The 23,952-nt window shown below is 45.5% G+C and overlaps 1 long non-coding RNA gene across 1 annotated transcript; it reads left to right on the top strand.

Moving 5' to 3' along the window:
- The first annotated feature begins 9,652 nt into the window (after window positions 1–9,652).
- Window positions 9,653–13,792, top strand: LOC147678884 (uncharacterized). The gene is made up of 3 exons (XR_015300988.1): window positions 9,653–13,253; window positions 13,366–13,461; window positions 13,565–13,792. It is a non-coding gene; the product is annotated as an uncharacterized LOC147678884 (long non-coding RNA).
- Window positions 13,793–23,952: the final 10,160 nt, after the last annotated feature.

The raw sequence follows: 23,952 nt of genomic DNA, 5'->3' as shown, positions 1-23,952 counted from the left end.
CTAATCTCGAAGGGACGGTATGAGGTGAGATATCGAGACAAGGGACAGGGACTCCCGCAGGTAGGACACATTGAACTAATGCGGCACCGCGTGGAACATTTCAGGGGGAGGGAGGGTTTCTAAAGGTTGCAGAAGTCTCACCCTCACGAACAATGCAGCTGGTTTGGGTTAATAAGCACTCTGCTCAGTTGGGGTGGTGGAAGTTCTTGGTCCGCCGGGCAGGGAGGCAGGGAGGGGGGCAAGGGTTTTAGATGCTGTAAGTTTTCTTTTGTTTTGTTCTAAGTTGACTAGTTCTCAATCTCTCCATAAACGCTTATTGTTGACTCAATGGAACATGCATACACGAACAGGTATGAAGGTTCGACTGTTACAGTCTCTCCCGGAACTATCGCTGTCACCTACATCGCTACACTGTTCACCTACGGGGCAGTCATTAGCAACACTGGAACGCACTTGGAGGGAGGGCAAGCACTCTGCTTTACTTACGACAGGGAACGCAGCTATGAGGCAGAAATTGCACCACACACTATGACACGACGTGAAATAACCGGGAATGGCACTCAGACACCACAGACGCTCCCCCCACCCCCTCCCTCACCCCCGACATTCATCTCATGGAATATAAACGGGCTGGGACACAAAATCAAAAGGGGACTGGTACTGCAATATTTAAAGCGGAAGGCCCCCACGGAGACATTGCTCCAAGAAACGCACCTGACGGGCACGACCTGTAAAGCATTAAACCGATGGGGCTTCAAAATGGCCGCGCATGCAGAGTTCTCCTCAGGGTCACGAGGGGTTGGTATCCTAATACATAAAAGTTCGCCACTGATACTCACCAACACTTGGACGGACAACCCGGGACGATTTGCGGCAATCAATTGCCAATGGGAGGGACGCATTTATAACATGGTCTCTGTATATATCCCCCCGACACTCCATCAGACAGCCTTTCAGGACCTCGGGAGATTCCTGCTTGATCTCCCAGAGGAAGAATTGATTATAAGGGGAGACTTAAATACTGTGATTGACATGGCTTTAGACCGTAAGCCACCCAGGGAAGCCACTAGACCCAACCAAGCTCTTAGAGAATTTCTAGATGCCATGGGACTGACAGACGTGTGGAGCACATCAGGAGCACATAACAGTCCCTCCCGCATAGATTACATATTGACATTAGCAGACTAACAGCTATAGAACACTTACCAAGAGAGATTTCAGACCACTCTCCGATTCAGCTTACTTATACTACGCAACTCCCTAGAAGACAGAGACTCTACCCGGTCTACCCCGGCTACCTCAACAATCACAAGATAGCCAAGGCATTAACAACATCCACTGTCCAATACTTTGAGGAAAACACATCAACAGTAGACTCACCGTCCGTCCTCTGGGAGGCGTACAAAGCGGTAATCAGCGGACACGCCATTTCCACTATTACATGGCACAAGAGGGAACACAGAAAAAACCTTGACTCCCTAGAGGCTGCAGTGCAGGGAGCAGAGACTGCCCACGCGCTAGATCCCACAAATACCACGGCACACACCTTGACTCTAACAACTCAGGAGTACAGAGCGTACGCAGAAGATATGGCGAAAACTAAGCATACTGATACACTACATAGAGTTTATGAGCTAGGGGACAAGACGGGGAAAATGCTCGCCTGGTTAGAGAGGAAAGAAAAGGCAGATAGGTGGATCGCCCAACTAACGCTAGCAGATGGGTCAACCACAACGGACCCCCACTTAATAGTAGAAGAACTGGCCACCTGTTATTGAAAGGATATATACACTGCGTGACACACTGACGATAGAGGACTGTACACAATTTTTACAAGACATACCATTGACTACACTATCATCAGAAGATGTGCAATCACTTGAGGAAGACTTAACAATAGAAGAATTAGGAAAGGCACTGGCGGCGCTTCACACCGGGAAGGAGCTGGGTCCAAATGGACTTCCGGTGGAACTCTATAAAAAAAAAGGCACACAAAAGATCACCCCCCACCTGCTCCCCATGTATAACGACTGTTTATCACAAGGCACACTCTCCAGAGACCAAAGGTTAGCCACAATCGTGGCGATCCACAAACCGGGGAATCTTCCGGAACAGACCTCTTCATATCGTCCGATATCCTTAATGAATGCGGACGCAAAAATATTGGCAAAACTATTGGCACTCAGACTACAACCTCACCTCACGACACTGGTTCACCCGGACCAGTCGGGCTTCATGCCTGGACGCAACACCTTCCTTAACCTAAGGCGTCTTAACGATTCTTAACCGCACTCACCTAATGCGGGAAGATGCGGTCATTCTCTCATTAGATGCCACAATGGCGTTTGACCTTGTGGAGTGGCCATTTCTATTTGCAGTGCTCCAAAAGATGGGTTTTGGCCCCTAGTTTTGTGGCTGGATCAAGCTGCTATACACAGCGCCTATAGCCCAAGTAGTAGCTAATGGCCATATTTCACGGGAGTTCACACCGGGGCGAGGGACGAGGCAGGGATGCCCGTGTCCCTGCTTCTTTTCGCGCTTATATTGGAACCACTGGCGACAAAAATACCCACAGGCCCGTTGATCCGAGGGATAACATGGGAGGCAGGCTGGGAAGACCGAATCTCCCTATATGCTGATGACGTACTGATATATTGAACGTCCCCAACGCAGTCACTGGAGGCCTTACTAGATGTCATCACAACATATGGAGCAGTATCAGGTTACACCATAAATTGCACAAAATCACTCCTGTACCTATTACATGGCCAGATGCCTAGTCTTCCCTCTGGCTGCACATTACAAGTAGCGAAAAGAGGGTTCAAATATTTGGGAATATATGTCACCCCACTAGAATCACTCTTCATGGAAGAAAATTTACTAAAACCCCTCAAGAGGCTCAAATCGGATGTTACACATTGGAGATCCTTCCAGCTGACACTTCTAGGAAGGGCAGCACTCTTCAAAATGCTTGCACTCCCCAGGTTCATTTATGTGCTCCAGAACACCCCTTTCCCGGTTCCTCTTTCTTATTTCAAAGCCATTGACGCCAAAATCTCCTCATTGCTGTGGGATGGGAAACCGGCCCGTATAGCGCAATCCAAATTGATAAGTAGTTGGTACGACGGGGGAATAGCCTTACCGAGTATTAAACTATATCACTGGGCCGCGCAACTGATGATTGTTAATCAATGGCTACATGCCCCACAGCAAGACCCAGCATATAGATTGGACAGAAGCGTGCTGCCAGTGGAACACTTGATGAAGGCCCTCTATACTAACAAAAGACGACATACACTCACAGGCCCTACGGCTCATATGATAAAAATTTGGCATACAGCACAGAGAACCCTGGGATGGGAAGGAGTGCTCACATTGGCCACCCCACTCTGGGAAACACGCCGCCTTGGCACCCTGGCCAACTCTAAGGGGTTCCAGCAATGGGACTTAATTGGCATTACAAAAATAGGGGACCTGTGGGTGAGGGGAGAAATGATTACATTCGCAACCTTACAAGAGAAATATGGAATGGCTGAGACTGAGTTATACCGCTACATCCAAATCAGACACGCACTCCAGAGTGCAATCCCTCCAGGCACCAAATTAGCTGAATCTTCCCCACTCGAAGACAGACTCCTCAACGACTACATAGACAAAAACGCCATATCACTAACATACCATAAACTAGTCAACAATCCTCCGGACCTCACGGTGGTTCTCCATAGCAAGTGGGAGGCAGAATTAGGAGACATAGAAGACACAGACTGGATGGACGTGCTACCTCTGCCAGAGAGGCAGCGATCCCCTCTCGGCTAAAATTAGTGCAACTAAAAGTGCTACACCGCATATATTACTCACGCACCATGTTACACAAGTTGGGACACACGCTTGATTCACTCTGCCTACGGGGTTACGGACTACTCGGGACATACTTTCATATTATATGGAAGTGTCCAAAAATACAAACCTATTGGGAATATGTTTTAAATGAAATCTCAGGAGTGGGCGAGGTCGAAATCCAGCTAGACCCCGGATGTTGCCTGTTAAATATCTGGAAACCCACGGACCTCAACTTGGGACTGCAGACTTGGGCGCTTGGGATGGCAATTGCTAAGCGGAACATTGCCAGGAATTGGGGTTCAGGGATAATGCCCACACTGACACAATGGGAAAACGACATGGACACAGCTATGGCGGCGGAAAGAGCGGTATACACCCACAGGGGATGTCCAAAAAAATGGTCCAGGATATGGGGGCGATGGAATGAGTCCCGGGGGAATATTTGTGACCCTCCGCAAGCATTATCTGACCCCGCCGATAGCCCCTAAAACAAGAGATGAAACTGTGTTATGTACATATTGCAACCTGAGAGTGGTGATGGGGAGGGAGCAAAGTGTTTGAAGTTAACCATTGTGCACCTCTAAAAGTACTACAATTCTTTGCCCTGTACACTGAGAACCGTATGCTGTATTGAAGTATTACCAGTGGAGAAGATTAATGTTTATTGATGCTTATTGATGAATGTACACTCCGGATAACAAAATGCTAATAAAAACTTTAAAAAAAAAAAAAAAAAGAATGCGTCTCTGGCTGGCAGATGTCCACAATCAGCGCCCTCATGCCAAAGCCGTCGTAGCGGCCTTGGGCCAAGTGGAACCAGTCCACAGTTCCTTTGCCAGCACATAGCAGATTTTGATGTAGAGGATTATCCAACTTAATGGGGTTCCTTTTCTGCACCGCCTTCCCTTTTTTTGCTTCAGAAAATCCAATAAAGAGCTGGTCCTCCACACAATGGTGCTTTATACGGTTGGTGTGAAAGCGCAATGCCCTTTTAGGGTTGAGCCTTGAAAGCGCAATGCCCTTTTAGGGTTGAGTCTTTCCTCATCTTTTCTTTAAGAAGGCCACCCGGGTCATGAGCACTAATTTGTCCTGGAACAAGGTAGTGTAGGGTGGTTGTACTAACAGCGCCTGTAGTTCACCCACACGGTGCGCAGTGATGAACAGGGTTGGGAACACTATTTCATGCCCCAATATTCTGGGTGAGCAGTTATGCACAGGCTCAAAAGACTTGCAACAAAATTTTTTTATCATAAAGGTTAAGTTCATTGTGGCATGATGAACAGCTTTTGGGGAAACGTGTCGGACCTTTGATGAAACAGGTGGTTTAAGTAGCAATGGTTGATCAGGAAAACACAGAAAGACCTTAAATGTACCTACTGCAAGGTCTTGCTGGGCCAAATATAAAACAAACAATCGAAAGCGTTGGCAGGCAGAGGGTCGGTATGACGCGTACCACAATTTCTTCGAGCATAGATGGACTTTGTCGAAGGGCACTGTGCTGCAAGGATGATATCAACTACTGCGGCCAGCAGATGGAACCAGGGTCGGATTGGCAAGGCGGGCATTCGGGAAACGGCCGAAGGGCCGTTGTCTCAGTGCCCTCTGTGGGCCGGTTTTTTTCTCCCCTTTTTCAGTTCACAGAGAGTGCTCTCTGCTATCTGCTCTCTGTGAACTTGGGAAGGGGAGAAAAAAAAACGGCCCACAGAGCGCACGGAAACAGAGACAGAAATGAAAGCGCTTCACTGTGTGCCATGCAGTGATTATTAGCTGTGGCCTCACTTCACCCCCTGCCTCTGAAAAGCAATCACGCCAAGGGTGGGCTGGGGAGCGGTGATTGTCTGCGAAAATCGGCCTCCCTGGGGGCCAGGTATTGCTCAGGCCTTGAGCCATTTCCACCTCGGCCCCCCTGGGGCCCACGCAGCCGAGAAACAGTGTTAATCTTAACACCTCGCCCACAGCCCCTCAGATTCAGGGCACAGTGGGCGAGGAAGAATGGGTCTGGCTGTGGGGGCTAGGTGATGTTTTGAACTCCCACCATCTTCACCTCAGCCTTCCCCTGTCTACCATTGTGCTCCCCTGCCAAGACATTGCCCTGGGGCCTGGAGGGCTGGGGAGGGCTGATTAATTTACTAATTGCAGGGGCCATACTGCTGTTCATGTGCTCTTGAGCTAAGTAGGTTAGTAATAGCAGGGGCTTCCCTTCTTTTCAGGTGCTCCTGCACTGAAGTTCTTGAATAATTTTGTGACAGAAAGGGGCCTTGCTGTTTTTTTAGTTGCTCAGCATGTAGGCCATTGTCACCTTGGGCCTGTGTCCTGCGCAAGAACAGTATCCTCCCACTTTCATTCCTTATCTTTGCATAGGCATAGGTGGCCTAACGCCAGAGTTGCAGAGATGGGGATTCAAGTTTGAATCCCAGGGTCTGCTCAACAGCCTGTGATTCTGGGCAGATCACTTCCTCGCCCAGGCCCTTAAATAAAAAATCAGATCATGTGTACTGTAATTGGTACTCATGAATAGAACTCAAATAGCCTTTGTCTTGGGCTGAATTTACACTACATAAAACTGTCAAATGGTGAGAAAATTATAAAAAATAACCATTTGTTCATGCTTTATGATTCTGCAAAGGGACCATGATAATTAAAGAGGACACTTTATAAAAACATGTCCATATTTTTAACACAGCTTTTCCGATACAAAATTTCCATTTCATGTGCCAGTTAACAATTTAACTCTATTTTAAAGGCCTAATCCAAAATGCAGACAAGGGGCATATTTCTCTATATGCCAAAAATATCATTTAGTAAGTTTTGGTTAGTTTTTTTTTGTAGTTTGTAGGTCATTCTGACAGTAAACACCCATTATCCCGAATCTTTCTTGCCGCATACCATCACTCCGCATACTTTTATTACGAATCTACTAGGACTCCGCAATGCCGTTATAACGCATGGCATTACATTTTATATGCTTTTACCACGCATACATTTACAACGAAACTCGTAAATGCATGAATGATAAAAGCATGTTTTTTTGTATATGTTAGGATAAGGTAAGTATGGGTATATAGGGTATATGTTTTGGGGTTCTGAGGTATATGTTTTAGGGTGATTGGGTATTTTAAGGGTTCAGGGATAGTTTTGGGGTACTGGGGTATTTTTAGGTTTCAGGACTAGGTTTTGGTTTTGGGGTACAGGGGTATTTTTAGGGTGAAGGGATAGGTTTGGGTTTTGGGGTACAGGGGTATTTTTAGGGTTCAGGGATAGGTTTGGGTTTTGGGGTACAGGGGTATTTTTAGGGTTCAGGGATAGGTTTGGGTTTTGGGGTACAGGGTATTTGTAGGGTTCAGGGATAGGTTTGGGGGTACAGGGGTATTTTTGGGATTCAGGGATAGGTTTGGGTTTTGAGGTACAGGGGTATTTTTGGGATTCAGGGATAGGTTTGGGTTTTGAGGTACAGGGGTATTTTTAGGGTTCAGGGATAGGTTTGGGGTTTGGGGTAAAGGGGTATTTTTAGGGTTCAGGGATAGGCTTGGGTTTTAGGGTGCAGGGTGTATTTTTAGGGTTAGGATGGGTTATGATTATGGGGTGCAGGGGTATTTAAAGGGACCATGGTGGGATTAGTTTTTAGGGTATTGCACAACTTTTTCTGGTTGGTTGTGTTTTGTTATCATGCATGTGGGCCCCAGAACGTGCTTCAGAGTTGGTGCTACATAATGTGTCTTACACATGGAGGACATGCGAAAAATTGTGAGGGATTGTTACACGGTTGGAATATTTAAAACCAATAGCACTAGTTGTTTGCAGGTCTCTTGTACCATGATTCAGAGAACAGAGTGTGTGTATTGCTTCTTCTATATAAGGAGGAAATTATTAGATTTCCTCCAATGGAATGGTGAAAATCCTCAGAACATCGCATTGGTTTTCATTGTTGCTGAAAGAATGGCATAAGTAAACATAACTAAAGCTACAATTGCAAACACAATGCCCGTATGGTTTATTGTGATATTGTGTGCTAGCTCACAAAACAACAACCAAATCACCCTTACCACTAAAAATGTGAGAAATAGGCAGGTTGCACACAGAATTCCACGTCAAATGTTGTTGCAATTTAATGTACACAATTTACCCAAGGAATGATTTTGCAGCATTATTCCAGATTGTATTACATTATGATATAGGCCTGAACATAGGTGCTCACAAACATTTTGCCAGGAGCAACAACATCTGGTCTGAGTTATGACCAAGAGCTATGTTGATACCAGATGAGTTGCAGTTGGGGGTAAGGTGAGTGTAAGGGAAGTGAGGCATATACATCTAGTTTCTGAATTGCACAATGTGATACCAACAACTTGGCATTAATACTGGTTTCGTATCTTAATCAGATCATGTGATCCTAGGCAATTGTTTTATTTCACTCCCCGTGGCCCAGACTTTAAGGCAGCAACAGATATGAATAAAACTGTGTTTTTTGTATATAGACATCACCTGCTGACTGTGAAATAAATGTATGACTAGATTGTACAGATACATTTTTTCAGCATTCTTTACACCCCAGACTGCCTTTTCCTCGTTTGTGAATTCTTACTTTTGTTATTACATGTTCTATTACCAGAGATTCCAGTCTTACCCTTTCTCCTTGACTTTGTACTAGATTTCTGGTTTATGTGATGATTAGAGTCTAGGACATAGCTGGTTAGGAAAGAGTATCCAACGACATTGTGCAGGGCGTTAAGACTGCAAGTAAGTATTCAGTTATCTGTACTGCAGTGCTCCTAGTCTTTACCAATGTTACTTGCTCTGTAAGCTTTAAAAGGCTTAATTTACTAAATATTTGTCTACAAATTAGACCTCAAAGAGTAACCAAATGGTGTTTCATGAAAGGGCATGCCCCTCGAATGTGGGCCACGCCCCTTAAATATAGACCACGCCCCTTAAATGTAGGCCACGCCCCTTAAATGTAGGCCACGCCCCCTTAACGTGGGCCACTTTTTCGTCAGTGCCCGGGCCAAATTGTGATCCCAATCCGACCCTGGATGGAACGCAAATTGCTGACGCTCAGTCTCTGCGCATGAAGATGTCAATTGCAGAGACACAGGTGAAGGATCCTCCCCTGTTGCTGAGACAGAAGGTCCTCCTTAACTGGTAGCAGAATTGAACGGCAAATGCTCAAACACAGTAACTCTGGGTACCATACTCTCCCGGCTCTGTCAAAGGCTATTTTGCTGATTTTTGCCCTGGGTGCCCTACCTGACCTCCCTGCAGGAGAGGCTGCGGCAGGAATCCAAACAGAAAACAAGTGTTCCATGGCGGTCAATGCTTCTCCCATTGACTTTTCTGAAGGAAAATAAAGTGTGCGTGTGATGTAGCGGGACAATACAGTGAGGAGACAAAGACAAATGGGGACAGGTGGACTGCTATACCTCTCTTTCCTCCTCTTGCCCCCTTGCAGCAGGAGAAATGGCTCCCTCAATCACAAACTTTATTGTCCATTGAGGAGGAACAGGCAGCAGGCGCCTTTAACTGGGGCTTCCTGCAGGACGAGACTCCGCCCCCTCATGACGTCATCACGCCTGGGCCGTCAAATGAAGGAGACTCCAGGAAGACGGCGTACAGCGTTACCGGAGGAGAAAACGACGTAGCTTGGAGAACCCGAGAGAGAGACCGGACTGTGGAAGAAGAGGAGGAAGAGCGAAGGCTGGGCCCCTTTACCACACCATCATAGCCAGGAGGCCAACAGCACCATGAGTCGCCCTGCCACGTTCCCAGGGGAGGAGCGTGGCTGGAACAGGTACGGGGCAAAGTAGCGGGCTGGGTTGGGAAAAGAGACGGCCCTGAACGTGGGATACTAGGTCCTACACCCTTGGCCTGTACGCAGTGTAAATCCTCCCTGTACATAAACCCCCTCCCCTCCCACGAGCACTCGAGCACCGATCCTCGCTGTTTGTGTGCGATTACACTCTGTGCAAGAAGAAAGGTGTCTCCCTCACTCCCGGTCCCTGGTGTCTTGAGTTACATAGTAGGACGGCTGTCCTGATCTACATATTTCTTTGTTTTCTTTTTGTTGCTACGGGCTACTGCTACTGCCACGGGTCGTGCGAACCAAGGGAAGAGCTGGGCGGGACCCTACCGAACAAGGTGAATTCCATACAGTCCAGCTCCTAGACGCAGAGGCAAAACGGATCCCGCAAAAGTAACGGGGTAAAAGGATATGAGCGGGTTTTCATGGGGCGGTCACAATCCATAGATGAATAATTGCTTGTTTGCTTTCCAAAGAAACCCCATGTAGATGATAGTGTTGGTGTCAGCTATCCACTCTCGGGGGACTCACAGCCTCCTTTTCCACCAGTGAGTACCTGCTTTGTGCTGTGCACATGAGGTTTGACCGCTGAGCACAACTTGTGAGGTTCTGGTGCAAGTCGATATTGGTAGTGTTTCATGGTACACTATTAGGTCACGTAGTCTTTTTGGTTTGACTGCTGAGCACAATTTGAAAGGTTCTTCTCTAATTCTTTTGCTTTCTCCTTATTTTTGTTTGTTTAGGAGTTTCATGGAATCACCAAAAAGAACAGATATCATTGTGTACGATGGATAACATGTTTGAAATAATAACCAGCAACATGTGGTGAAGAATATTACGTAACAGCAGAGCCTTGACACCACTGTCTTTTCATTTGTTTTTTTTTGTTTAAAAAATGAGCATTGTTCCTAAAAATACGGTAACACAATTGTTATTATATTCACAGCTGCCCCTGAAGAAGAGTGGAACCACCAAAAATGCATTGGAAATCACACACAAGTTGTGTCATATTTATTGCATAATGATGTCAATGCTTTCTGTACAATGTGATGTAACATTGAAAGATATTCATGTATGCAAAAGAACAATGAACTTATGATATCGAACCATTGTAGCAAAACAAACTTGGTTAATCATTAAAAGTACATGCAGACAATAGATGGATTTAAATTCTTTTGAGGAAATAAATACTCTGGCATCACAAGGGAGCCCACGGGCTAACAAAGTTGTGCGAATCGTGTTCAGCACACCGAAAGGTGTACGTTGATGGTAGACAGGAGAACTTTCAGCGCCAGATGAAGCGCCCGAAGTTCCAAAGGGTTGATGTGGAGCTGGCCATCAGCCAGAGACCCGAGGCGTTTGATGTCCACCTCCCACTGACCCAGTAGTGATTTATCCATCACAACTGTGAGGTGTCCGTGGGGAATGGAAATTAGCCTGCTGCAGGTCAGTTGGGCACTATCTGCCATCACAGAAGATCTTGACCAGTCCCCTCCAACAACTGGATGGAGTAGGAGAGGAACCCCTGTCGCTGGGCACACTGACACCTGAAGTCACACTTCAGAGCACACATGTGCCATATATGATAATAGTATGGGGAGGATGTATGAGGCTAGGATTCCAAGAAGCCTCACTGGAACCCAGAATTGAGCAAAGAGCTTTCGGATTGTATCCTGAATGTCCGCGACTCTCTGGGGAATCCTGCTCATAGATTTGAGATGAAATATCACCCCGGAGCAGAAATCCTTGAACGAGGGCGTTGGTGTCCTCACCAAAAGATGCATGCCCAGGAGGTGCAGTCCTCCTTCAAACCCTGCGCAGAAATCCTTTTAGGGCGCTGGGTTTCTTGTGCCCTCAAAGTTACATCTGCATTTCTGGTGAAGATACAAAAAAAGAGAATAGAAACAGAGAGGAAAAAATGGGCTTCCATGGTGTGCCTCGCTGTAGCTTCTACACACCATGGCCCTTCCAGCTGCCCTTGGAGAGTAGAGCAGGGGTCCAACCCCCGATGGGCACCCTTTGGAGGAGGATGGGAGGTGCTGAAAAGTCTCCTTCACTCAAGGGATCCCTTTTAGCACTCAACAGAAAAGGAATAGGGAAGGCAGCACAGGCTTCCTGGCATAAAGAGTGCACCGCTCTGGCCTCTATCTACAATCTTCATTTTAGATGCACTGGGAGTGCTCACTGTGGTTGTTATCCCTGCTCTTTTCACCCTGGGGTAGTTCTCTCTACAATCACTCCCTCAAAAGCTCCACTGCCTTTTGGCTACGTTACCACATACCGCTACATACAGCGATTAGTTATGGCCAAGCGACAGAAAAAGAAACTGAGTGCTTATCCAAGTCACACAGCATGCCTATATCCAGCCTTTCCCACCCCCATGTGCCTCACTCGTTGGGGGCCTGTACCAGTAAATCTTACCAGTTAAGGACAAAATGGCAATGACACGCGCATTTTACGTTCGCTGCGCGACCTTGAAGTAACTTAAAGCTTTTTGTGTAAATTGATTTAAGAATTGCACTGAGAGCGTGATCCTGGTTATTTTAAAAGCTGTGTGTGAATCTTGTTTTTAAACTCGCACGGATGCACTTTACTTTTTAATAATTGTATTGCACTCTGCTCACGAGAATCTTGTGGCGATCTTTGCCGCCCCTGCTACCCCGGTCCACCGCAAGCGCTAGGCTTGATTGCAGTGGAGGGTGCAGGGCGCTACCTTCTTCCGGGTTCCCTCCCCGTGCCGGGTATTGATTGGCTGAGAGTGTGGGGAGGCGGTGCTGAATGCTAGCACTGCCTCTACATTACACTGATGCCCCCAAACACGCGCAGCGGTTGCGCGCAGCGACCGCGCCGAAGACACGCCAAAGACTAGCCCGTCTGCGCCCGTCCGGGCCCGGTCGGGGCACGGGGCAGAGGGCTATGTCTCCCCCACACGGACTAAGCAGGTAATGAGTCTGACCAGCTTAAAGCGCTGCGCTCCATTAAGCATGGCGACTACACTATACTCGATTATTAGTTTTTTCGCCAGGTATGGAATACGCCAACACACTCGGGAGCACGAGAATCAGCTTAGATGTGTGTGAGCCTGCAGTTAGACGTATAACCGGAACCGTTTGTTGTTAGAAGCCTGATATTAGAAATTGGCTCCAACGGTTTTTATGCGTTAGAATTCTGAGCTCTTTCCGTAACCGATATGGGCAGTAAGAAGATTGTTTCTAATGAATTATGAAACGCTAGACGTTCTAATTCTATCCCTTAGACATGTGGGTTTACCAGGGAGGTACGAGCCTGTCAATACACCTGGATTTTAAATTAAACTAAAAGTGAAGAGAATGATGGTGTATAAACTGAAATGGGAGTATGAACATCGAGTTAGGATGTTCAGTCTTTTAATTAACAAAAAATCGACAGATATATGTAGAATCACTGATGAAATTTTCTCTTTAATTGTAGGTGCATTTCTATCTATGTACACCGAGAATTGAAAGGTGGCACTATTAAGATAAAGGCGTACTCAATATAAATAGCCAAGGAGGAATCAATTCCCCTCAGGAGCAACAGTACCCAAGACGATGCCCCTGCATTTTGAAAAATACCATGTGATTAAAATACTGATATAAATGTAAGTAGTTTAACCAGTTACTTCAGTTGCAAACAAGTAAAATAGGGATAAGCGTTTTCTATGAATAGATGACCCATACTTAGGAGCCTATTTATGCTATCTCTAAATACAGGAGGATGTCCCGTTGAACCCCTGGAAGAAGGACCAAAAGTTTATTACTGGTCAACTTCGAAGGATAACTTGAAAAATCTGAGATACATGTTTTTAAGTAAGACTCATTTGACCTTATTATGATACTTATAAGTCTAGATGAAGTATAGGGAAATCCGCACATAAATTTTGGGATATTAATTGTATTTATTTGTTTTCAGATTTGATGTTTTTTTAAATATTGACCTGTCCCGAGGAAGGTGTTTACAAAATAAGAACAAGACACCGAAACGCGTCGACAAAAGGACTTTTTAATTGTAATTTGTTTTTAATATGTACATTGTGTACAATTTTTGGATATATTATGAATATTGTATTAAATGTATGAAAAATTATGAACTTTGGCATCAAATGCCAGTTTTATAGAAAATAAAATCGAGGTAACATCTAAAATTTGTGTGTGGAGATATATGCTTCAGGGTTTATCCAAAACTGTATAATCAGGTTTAGAGTCTATGTATAGTGAATGACACAGAAAGGAAAACTTTTTTGTTTACACTGACTATACTCGAAGTACATCATACAGGAAATGCGACCTGCCCCAACTGTAGTCTTACACTATCTAATTTTCAACCTCATCCCGATCGCAGAATTAGATACAGAAAGCGCCATAAACAAGCCTGTCCCAATGACAAAGACTTTTTATTCTACAGTATCAACTGACGTTCCTTACCTAAACATAAGCTAGACATTTTTAATCTGATACTAGATGACCAACCCAGTGCGATATTTTTGACTGAAACCTGCTTACATGAAGGCGCCGGTCCCGATGTGGCCACTGCTCTCCCGTTCAACGATGCAATTGTTAGAAAGGACAGAGCTCTAAAAACTGGTGGTGGAATCGCTATTATCTATAACAAATCACTTATATGTACCTTTGAGCCTGTAGATATCCCAGACTGTGAAGCCGCATTTTTTAAAATTACCATAAACCCAAACTTTACGCTATCCGGCATTTTGATGTACCGGCCCCCCGGGAACGGCACTCAATGGGCTTCCAAGTTGGCTAACTATATCACACCCTTTCACTTGGCCTCAAACATTTTTTCACTTATAGGAGACCTAAATCTACACTTGGATGACCAATTGAACACGACTTGCACAAATTTGCTAGAAGATCTGACAGCGTTAAACATCAGACTTCTAAACTCGGGATCTACTCACAATGCCGGACATCTGCTCGACCCGTTATTTACTAATCTCCCTGAACTATCTTGGCAAGACACTACTCCCGTATGCTGGTCTGACCATTATTTAATTAAATTTAATCTTAAACTACCAGCCGTTTCTTCTACACAGACTGTTTTCCCTGCCTCATTAAGAAAAAACTGGAAAACTCTTGACATTTCAAAACTCAGCAAAAACCCGCCCAATAAAGGTCAAGGCATGGAAAGTATTGCAATAGCTACCCAACAGTGGCTCAGCAATGCGGCTGAGATTTGCCTACCAACCCCTCACACTAAGGGCAATAGACATCGTCCCCCAGTCCTGTGGTTTAACGACTCACTTAAAGATGAGAAATCCAAATGTAAGGTACTAGAAAGACAGTGGCGGAAAGACTACGCACCTGATAAAAAAAGGAGGTATCAAAACGCAAGAAACCTATACCACACAGCATGCAAGAAAGCCCGCGCCCTGTACGTCTCTAATACCATCATGGAAGCCGTAAAGAGAGCAAAAACACTGTTCAATACGCTTAAAGATTTAGCAGGGGCTCAAACTACAGCAACTGCCCGCCCACTAAACGAGAGACAATGTCAGGATCTCGCTCATTTCTTCACCGAAAAAATAGATAATCTAATCGTAGAAATCAACAGTAACAAAACTAAACTTCCTCTCAGGCTGACTTGAAGTATACCCCCAGTGTCAATCAGACCTTAGAACACTGGCCGCTTATTACGATCGACACTCTAAAGTCCATCTTTAAGACCATCAAATCTGGCTCCCGTGCGATCCTATTCCTATTAATATAATGAAACAACTGGACACGCCCTCCCTTGAAATCATTGTGGACACACTAAACTCTTCCTTGGAACTCTCTACAGTACCCACACTTTGGAAGCATGCCAAGGTTAGTCCACTACTAAAGAAACCAACAGCAGACCCTGGAAAACTGTCAAACTACAGACCCATCTCACTTCTCCCTGCTTTTTCTAAATATCTGGAAAGACACGTGCACTCCGCCCTCACTCTTTTTGCTGAAGAAAACTCTCTCCTTCATCCGTCTCAGTCTGGATTCCGAGCTGGCTTCTCCACGGAAACCGCTCTGCTGGGAGTCACCAAAACCATTCGGAAACTCCTTGACGACGGTCAAACGGTTGCCCTTATTCTTCTTGACCTGAGCGCAGCCTGTGACACTGTCACACGAAAGGTTAATAACCACGCTAGGAAAAAACGGGATCTGTGGCGATGCTTTGAAATGGATCAGGTCCTTTTTGGAGCAACGGACGTTCCAAATTACCTCATCCACAGAGTGCGCTGGACTCTTCAACTCCCCCCACGGAGTACCACAGGGTTCCATCCTCAGCCCGTTGTTTTTTAACCTTTACCTTAGACCTCTGGTAGATTTAGTGGAGAGATCTGGACTTACCCTCATGACATATGCAGATGATTCACAGATCATCTTCTCTCTGTCAGAATCCAGCCTACTATCCCCGTCTCTCCTTAAACAAGGTCTCCAGAACATCTTCATCTGGATGACTAACAACCAGCTGAAATTAAATGGAGACAAGACAGAGATCCTCCTTCTGGGCAAACAACGAGATCTCTGGAATGCCGCACATTGGCCTTCCCAGATGGGAAATCTCCCAACACCAGTCACTCATGCAAGGAACCTGGGGGTAATCATGGACAGTTCTCTGTCCATGAAACAACAGGCCAGCAAGGTTGTAGGCCTTTGTTTTACCATCCTGAAGTGGCTTAGAAAGATCCTGTGGATGCTGCCCATCTCCACCCAGAAAACCGTAGTCAATGCCCTTGTTACATCTCGGCTTGACTACGGGAACATCCTGTACCTACGTGCAAATAAAGCAGTCATAAAGAGGTTACAGCTTGTCCAAAACTCGGCTGCCCGACTTTTATGTAAAATTCCCAAAACCACCAGTGTTTCCTCCCACCTGCGTAAACTGCACTGCCTTAGGGTGGAAAACCGGATCAAATTTAAAACTCTGAACTATATGTTCAAGATTAAAGCAGGCACAGCACCTAAATATCTACAGGCATTAGTTCATCCCTACATTCCCAAAAGAAACCTACGGTCACAATCGGCAGCAAACTTTTGTGTGCCTAGGTTCAAACTCTCTAGAATGGGAGAGAGATCTTTTGCCCATCAGGGTCCGTCCATTTGGAATTCACTTCCGCCCCATATACGCAAGGAGGTTAGTTACTCCAAGTTCAGGAAAGAAATAAAAACCTGGTTGTTCGATCAATAATCTTGAACGACCCCAGTGAACCCGTACCACCTTTCTGTGCTGTGTCTCGGCGCCGGGAAACCCTTTTTGGGTAGCTGTTTGCGCCTTATAAGTTTAATAAATAAATTGGTTGAGTCACGCCTGTGCCATGAGAGGCCCACTGCACTATTCACAATCCCTGTGGTCCAATGGGCTTTCCATTTCCCTTGTAGAAGTGAGGGAAAGTGACCCCCTGCTATAATCCCCCACGAATATGGGATTGGTCTTTGAATGTGGGGCTTGACATTGCTACAAAGGTGGGGGCCCTGCTACCCCAATTTCCAGAAACCCTGACGTTGAGTGGTGCTTTACCATCACCTGTGGGACAGACGAGAGGGAGTCGCCCACCAATGCCCTCCCCTCCTTCCCCAAGGAAGGAGAAAAACTGTTTTGGCTATGGATGTTAAGGGAGAAGCCCACCCTATGCCAGGAAAGATGATCCTTTCATTTCTTACTCCCATGATGTCTACTAGTACCTCCCCTCCCCTGGAGGGCAGATAGGTGGAAATAACCTGAGGATCACCCCACCAGTGAGAGGGGAAAAGCTGTTTTTGATGGGGTGTGATTGATCCCTATGAATGGGGAGCTTTTAGAGCCCAAAGGATGAGGTACAACCTGATCCGAATAGGAGTCTGCCCTCCACTCCCTTTACATTTTTACACGCCTCATTATGTATTTCCCCAGTGTCCAGTAGGCAGTGCTTTCAACCTCTAGTAAAGGGGCCATACTGCATGAAGCAGAACTGCAGCCCATATCTTTAACCTCTTTTCTGTGATAAATGCTCCAAGTCTGACACGTGCGGGCTATTGTAGGACACTTAATATTTCCATGTGACCAACAGCAAGGTCGCTGGACCCCCACTACCTACTTCACTCCAGTTTTGGGAGCCTGCCTCATATCGTCCAGCTTTAGCTTACTATTCACTGCATGTTGCAGTATGATGGCCAGTGGATTCACAGCTGAACTCTGCCCAGCATCTTATACCAGGGGGAGTGGCATCTCCATGATGTTGTTCTCATTCGCAGGGCATTACAGAATGTACCTTTTCAAAGCTCTGTTACTAACAAAGAAGCAAAAGAGATCACTGTGCATATGGATGCCTCCAGTCTCAAGGTCCTCTCATGAAACACTGCGCTCAAAACGCCTTTACCTACGTTGACATCATGATGGTCTAAAAAGCATGCCTAAACGAGCCATCAACATATTGACTGCCTATACACACGTTCAGAAGGGCTATCTGTGCTGTTTGCTGAAACCTGCCTTATGGTTTTTAGTACAATAACTAAGAAAACCTCTGTGCTAGGCAGCAGTGATTTGTCCACTTGGGCAGGTGAGCACCACTCCCCGCCTGGTGTGAGCTGCTCAGGAAAAATATAATGGCAATAAAAAGATTTTGTTGCCATTTTATTTGTCTGATGTGCACACTTGTATCAGCGCCAGCTAAGCCCATAGACATGCAGGCGTGCAGCAGAGGACAGAAGCAGTGGGTGGCTCGATGCTCCAAAGTGCTTATGTCACTTTGGACAGTTGTCTTGAGCTGGCCCAAGTGACATGCACACTTTGAAGATCTCCACCCAGCAGTATTAAGACTGCTGGGTGGATATCAAGCACAGGCCTACTGGGACTGAAGGAGCGCCAGCCAGCCTGCTCCATCCAATCTTGGCGCTGCTCTCACAGCATGAGAGGAGCTTCAGTATTGGTTAAGGGAGTTGGCTGGGCTCATGCTGCAGGAAAGAAGATCAGCACCAGAGCGAGGAGTGAAGCCAGGTAAGTGCCTTATTTTCTGTTTGTGATGCATTTTGTTTGTGTTTGTAGTCACAGTGCTGTGTATGTATTCACTACTGCTCCAGGCCACTGGCACCCGCTGATCTTGCACGGTTGTATGTTGGTACAACGCATTCAGTTGCAACGCATGCCGTTACCAGGCATTCGTTACAACGCGAATGCCATTCCCACGCATAACCTTTACCACAAATATTCCTTTACCATGCATACTTTTACAACGATTTTCTTTGTAAATTCATGCATGTTAAGGGCATACTCTTGGTAAAGGTTATTCCCCCACCCCTAAACCCTTCTTACAAATACCCCTTCCCTGCCCTTAACCCTAAAATCTGATCTTCCGAGTTGCGTTGAAGTTGCACGTCGTAAAGAGGAAGTGTCTTTCGGTTTCCTTTAACGACGCAGATTGCCTCCACATCGCCACAGGTGTGTTTTTTTTGGGGGGGGAAGCCCGCTTGTTTTTGCATGCATGTTTTCTTTGGGGGGGGGGGGGGGGGTGGGAAACCCTCCAAGCCCCCTTTTGTAATTTTAGCCTTTTTACACACATGCCTTTACTACGTATCTCGTAGTAAAGGTATGTGTGGTAAAGGCTATTTGTTGTAACCACGCCTGCGTTGTAATGCATGCGTGGTTAAGTTATGCATGGAAACGGCAGCGTTGTAGTGGCCGTTTCCCATCTTGCACAGATTGCTGTACTACTGCTGCTGGCAGTAGCAGTTTGCCTGCCTCACCACTCCCCATAGCTGGCAGCTGCCACTGGAGTTAGTGTGTGAGCTGCTCAACAGTGCAATTCCAGGAAAAACTGGTCATTGAATGGTTCTGACACGAGCACTAAAGTAGGAAGGAGTCATCCTCTAGTGTCAACAAGTTCAACTTCGATTCCTACATCCTTCAGCTCAAAATGAAGCTTAGAATTGATGGCGCTGAAAATTGCAGCTTCGCTTTTACCAACCCTTTGAGTGCATCCCTGTAGAAAATCTGAGGCTCTGAGGTTCTCTCAGGAGGGTTCAATGGGGTGAGGCTTATCTGATTGGTTGTTGCATTATTTTGGTCTCTTTTACAAAAAGAGGTGAATATGCTACAAAATGAGATGAGGCCTAGGCCTTTTCTTTCTCTTTTGTACCTACTTCTATGTTATTTTGGCTACCGAGACTCCCATTCCGACAACGAGGAATGATACTGGGCATGGGAATCTATGAAAATTCCATTACTGGAGTAACAATGACGTTCCTAGGGCAATTCTTATACATACCTGGTAGAAGCACAGCCACACTGCTTTCAATGAAAGCGAGGAGAGGATGTAGCCTTACGGCTAGAGCGGTCGACCTCGAAGTTGGGGAACCAGGTTTGAGTCTCAGCAACGACTCAACATCCTGTGATTCTGGGCAAATCACTTAATCTTCCCGTGCCAATTCAAAAGTAAACGTGTCCATCTGTAACAAAACTGGTGCTATGTAAAGCACTCTAATACCCGATGTCTAGGGTCTGGTTCGCACTCTATAAAACTCTAAAAAAAAAAAAAAAAAAATCTAAGGTGTACGTGTTTGGGAGAAATCAATGCTAGGATATCCTTCTGTTGGCTTTCAAATAAACACAAACTCCCCTAGATAAGACCCAACAGTGCAAAGTAAACTTCATATGTGATGTGAACTCCATAAGCAAATGCCCTACAACATCCTTCAGGTTATAAAGTTTTCGTCCTCAACTGCTTCTTCATACAGAAGCACGGTTTGTCGGCAGCAAAGGACCTATATCGAAGAGTAGGCATATTAAATCCTTAGCAGGCATTTTCCCTATGACCAGGCAATGCAGAAATAGGCTCAGATCACCTACTAATAATACAGTTATTAGCGCGGTTCTCTCTGTATCTCGAGGCAAAAAACAGAGCAGTGTGATGCTGACTTGTATTAATGGAGCACAGAGTGCCCAGCAGTACATAGCTCATACTGTAAGTAGAAAATCTTCATTCAGCTCATCTTTGCAGTTTGTCCAAAGACCAGAGTAGCAGAAAACTGTGTAATATACCCACAATCAACCATCTGCTACACAGTTAAAGAGATGCAAACGTATGTGTATCCATCCACTTCCTTGACTTGAGGTAGGAGGTGACTGCTGGAAATAAGATTTTGACTACTGAGAAATTAGGCTGTGAGGTCAAATAATGAAATGTTACTTAAACGAACAAATTCAAGGAAATGGTACAAAGAAGGGGAGGTAGGAGCAATAAAAAAGCAAGGAATAATTGAAAATATGAATAAACAGGGAAGTAAGGAAATTAAAGAACAATTCTTTATAACCCCTGAAAAATACCAACCGTGTGATTTTGTACAGAGCAAAGAAAGATTTGAGAACAAAAACAGAGTTGCTGACGTTTCACCAAGAAGCAAACACTGACAGTCTCAACACTGCTTTTTGTCCTGCGGTGACTGCCTTTGTTGCTGTTTTTTTTAACAATTGGGGTGTCCCATGCCCCCCTTTTTCCATCCTGCTCACAGGCATTTTGGTACCTCCAACTGCTGCGCTGTTTAATTAGGAGCTGCAGTGCAGGTGGCGAAATGCCCGTTTGCATAATAAACCCAGCACAAAGTCCCATACCAAAAAGATTAGAGTAACACCTATAACCACCGAGTTTAATCCTTCTTGGGGAAACAAATCTGAATGCACAATACATAGAAACGGAAATTAGGAAAACCTATTTATAAGGTATAATTATATCATTCATGTCCAAGCTGAGGCAAAAAAAATGTTTCAGCTCTGCGTCATAGGAAGCCTCACTGAAGTCATAAATATAGGAAACTCCCACCCACACGCAGGGGCAACAGAAGCCATTCTTCTGGATATACAGGAGTCAATCTGTAGTTGGAGGTAGGCACCTCTATGTCCATAGTTTGGTGATACCACCATAAGAGAACAAGTTACTTACCTGTAACTTTGGTTCTCCGGTATTGGTAACTTTCATAGATTCCCAAGCTTGTATCATTCCCCGTCGTCGGAATGGGAGCCTCCGTAAATAAAAAAATAACATAGCAGTAGGTACAAAAGAGAAAGAAAGACCTAGGCCTCATCTCATTTTGTAGCATCTCCACCTCTTTTTGCAAAAGAGACCAAAAACATGTAACAACCAATGAGATTACCCTCGCTCCTTAGAACTTCCTGAGAGAGCCTCAGAATTTCGTAGCCGTTGTGTAACAGTATAGCAAACATGCTGAAGGCTGAGCTTTCCCAGGGGAGGAGGGTGGGCACATGGGAATCTATGAAAGTTACCAATACTGGAGAACCAAAGTAACAGGTAAGTAACTTGTTTTCTTACTCCAGTATTGGAACTTTCATAGATTCTTTACAGGTCTTTTGTGAGACCTGTAAGTACACTCCTCTTCCCTTGAAGAAAAATATAAGGGAGACAGCTAAATTAAAAACGTTGCTGCTTAATTGCAGATCCATGAAGAAGCATAAAACTGAGATTTATGATCTACTAACGGAAAAAAGTCCTGATGTATTATTTCTAACGGAGACGTGGCTAGACGGTGCTTCATCGCCTGAAGCTCTCGAAGCCACTCAAGGATATTACCTACTCAGATTAGATAGACCGAAACAGAGAGGTGGGGGTTAGCTCTCATCTACAAAACTGAGTTAGAGTGCACCTTATTGAAGGCTACGCTACCTAATAGCGAAAGCGGCTTTTTCACTATAAAAGCAGGATCCAAAAACATCATCAATGGACTACTTATATACCGCCCACCTAGAGGGGCGGCACAGTTCGGCGAACAACTCACCGAACTGATAACCCAACCGGCACTTCGGCACAAAAAATTTCTTATCTTAGGTGACCTAAACCTTCACTTCGATAATACGGACTGTAAGGAGGCTCAGACTGTGGCAGAAGCACTAAAAGCTCTAGAAGTTAACCTTCAATCCAGATCTCCCTCGCACCAACTAGGACATCTTCTGGACCCCATCTTTGCTAACTGGGAGGGTGTCAACGTCTCCTCCCCGATTAGAACAATCTGGTCTGATCACTTCATCATTCTGTTTGAAATAGAAGGTATTCCTCCTGATAACAGAACTAATAATCCCTTACCCCAGAAACGTAGAGACTGGAAAAAGTTCAAGCAGGAGACATTTAAGCTTGCCCTACTTGAGACACCACCGCCCCCTAGCAACACTTGGCAAGAGGCGTGTAACAATTATGAAAGTTGGATGTCCAATGCTTTAGATAAGGTAGCTCCTTGGACACTCAAACCTCCCTCAAGATTGACCAAAACTGCCCCCTGGTTCTCTCAAGAACTCAAAGAAGCTAAAGCAAAATGCAAAAATTTGGAAAGACAATGGAGGAAAAGTTACAATCTAGAAAGCAAGTCACACTACAGAACTAAAAAAATATCACAAATTAGTAAGAGCAGCAAAAGGTGCCTACTTTAAGGGGAGAATAGAATCTGCCGACAACCCCACTAAAGAACTCTTTTCCATCTACAAAGAGTGAACGGTCCCGACCAGACTCGAGCGCAAGACAACTACTCCAGCGAGCTATGTGATTCCATAGCTGATCATTTTGTCGGCAAGGTAGACAAAATATATGCCACTTTCACTGACGGAGCTGATTCCCCTAGCACATAGATGGCAGGCAAAGACAACTCCACTGTGAAATCCTGCCTGATATGCTTTAAAGTACCTCCGCCGTCGTCGAGGCAATCGACGCCGGCGGAGACTGGGACCGCTTGCTGGTCTTCCTGCCTCTGGGGAGCCCCCCAGAGGCCTCAGCAGAGGGAACCTTCCCAGCCTGCCCAGGCCCACCTGCAGCCCGCAGTCGTCTCTCTTCAAGGCCTTGAAGCCTAATCTTCCGCCTTTCCCTCAGGGTCCTTGCTGAAAGGTGCTGGCAGATGTCGCGGTCTTCAGGGACATGTGCCTAAGGGAGACAGATAATGCAGACTTCATGTGGATCACTCTTGGCCTTCTTCCTCCCACAGACTGGGCATTTGTCGAAAAGAGCAGGCATTTTAGAGCCCTAAAAAGCCTGAACAAACACACTGGAGAGAAGAAAAGCACTAAGGAATATAAATCTCAAACACTTTTTAGCAAAAAGTGAACAAAATCCAATAAACCCTTGAAAAAGGGGAGAGCTCAATGCCAGGGTCCTGTTAGCAGGAGCCGGAAAAAAGAACTGAAAGTAAAAGGGACCTGCTGTGCATTGTGGGATACTGGGAGAAAGTTCTGGAAAGTTTCTTAAAGGCACAGTATCCTATTGTAAGCCACATAATGGCAGCCTATGGGGCTTGTCTGTCCATGCCTTCATCTCTATCATTCCAGAGGCTTTTTACTGG

The sequence above is a fragment of the Lissotriton vulgaris genome, chromosome 11 (assembly GCF_964263255.1).
Source record: "Lissotriton vulgaris chromosome 11, aLisVul1.2, whole genome shotgun sequence".
Lineage (NCBI taxonomy): Eukaryota > Metazoa > Chordata > Amphibia > Caudata > Salamandridae > Lissotriton > Lissotriton vulgaris.
This window is presented reverse-complemented; position numbering and strand designations above follow the sequence as displayed.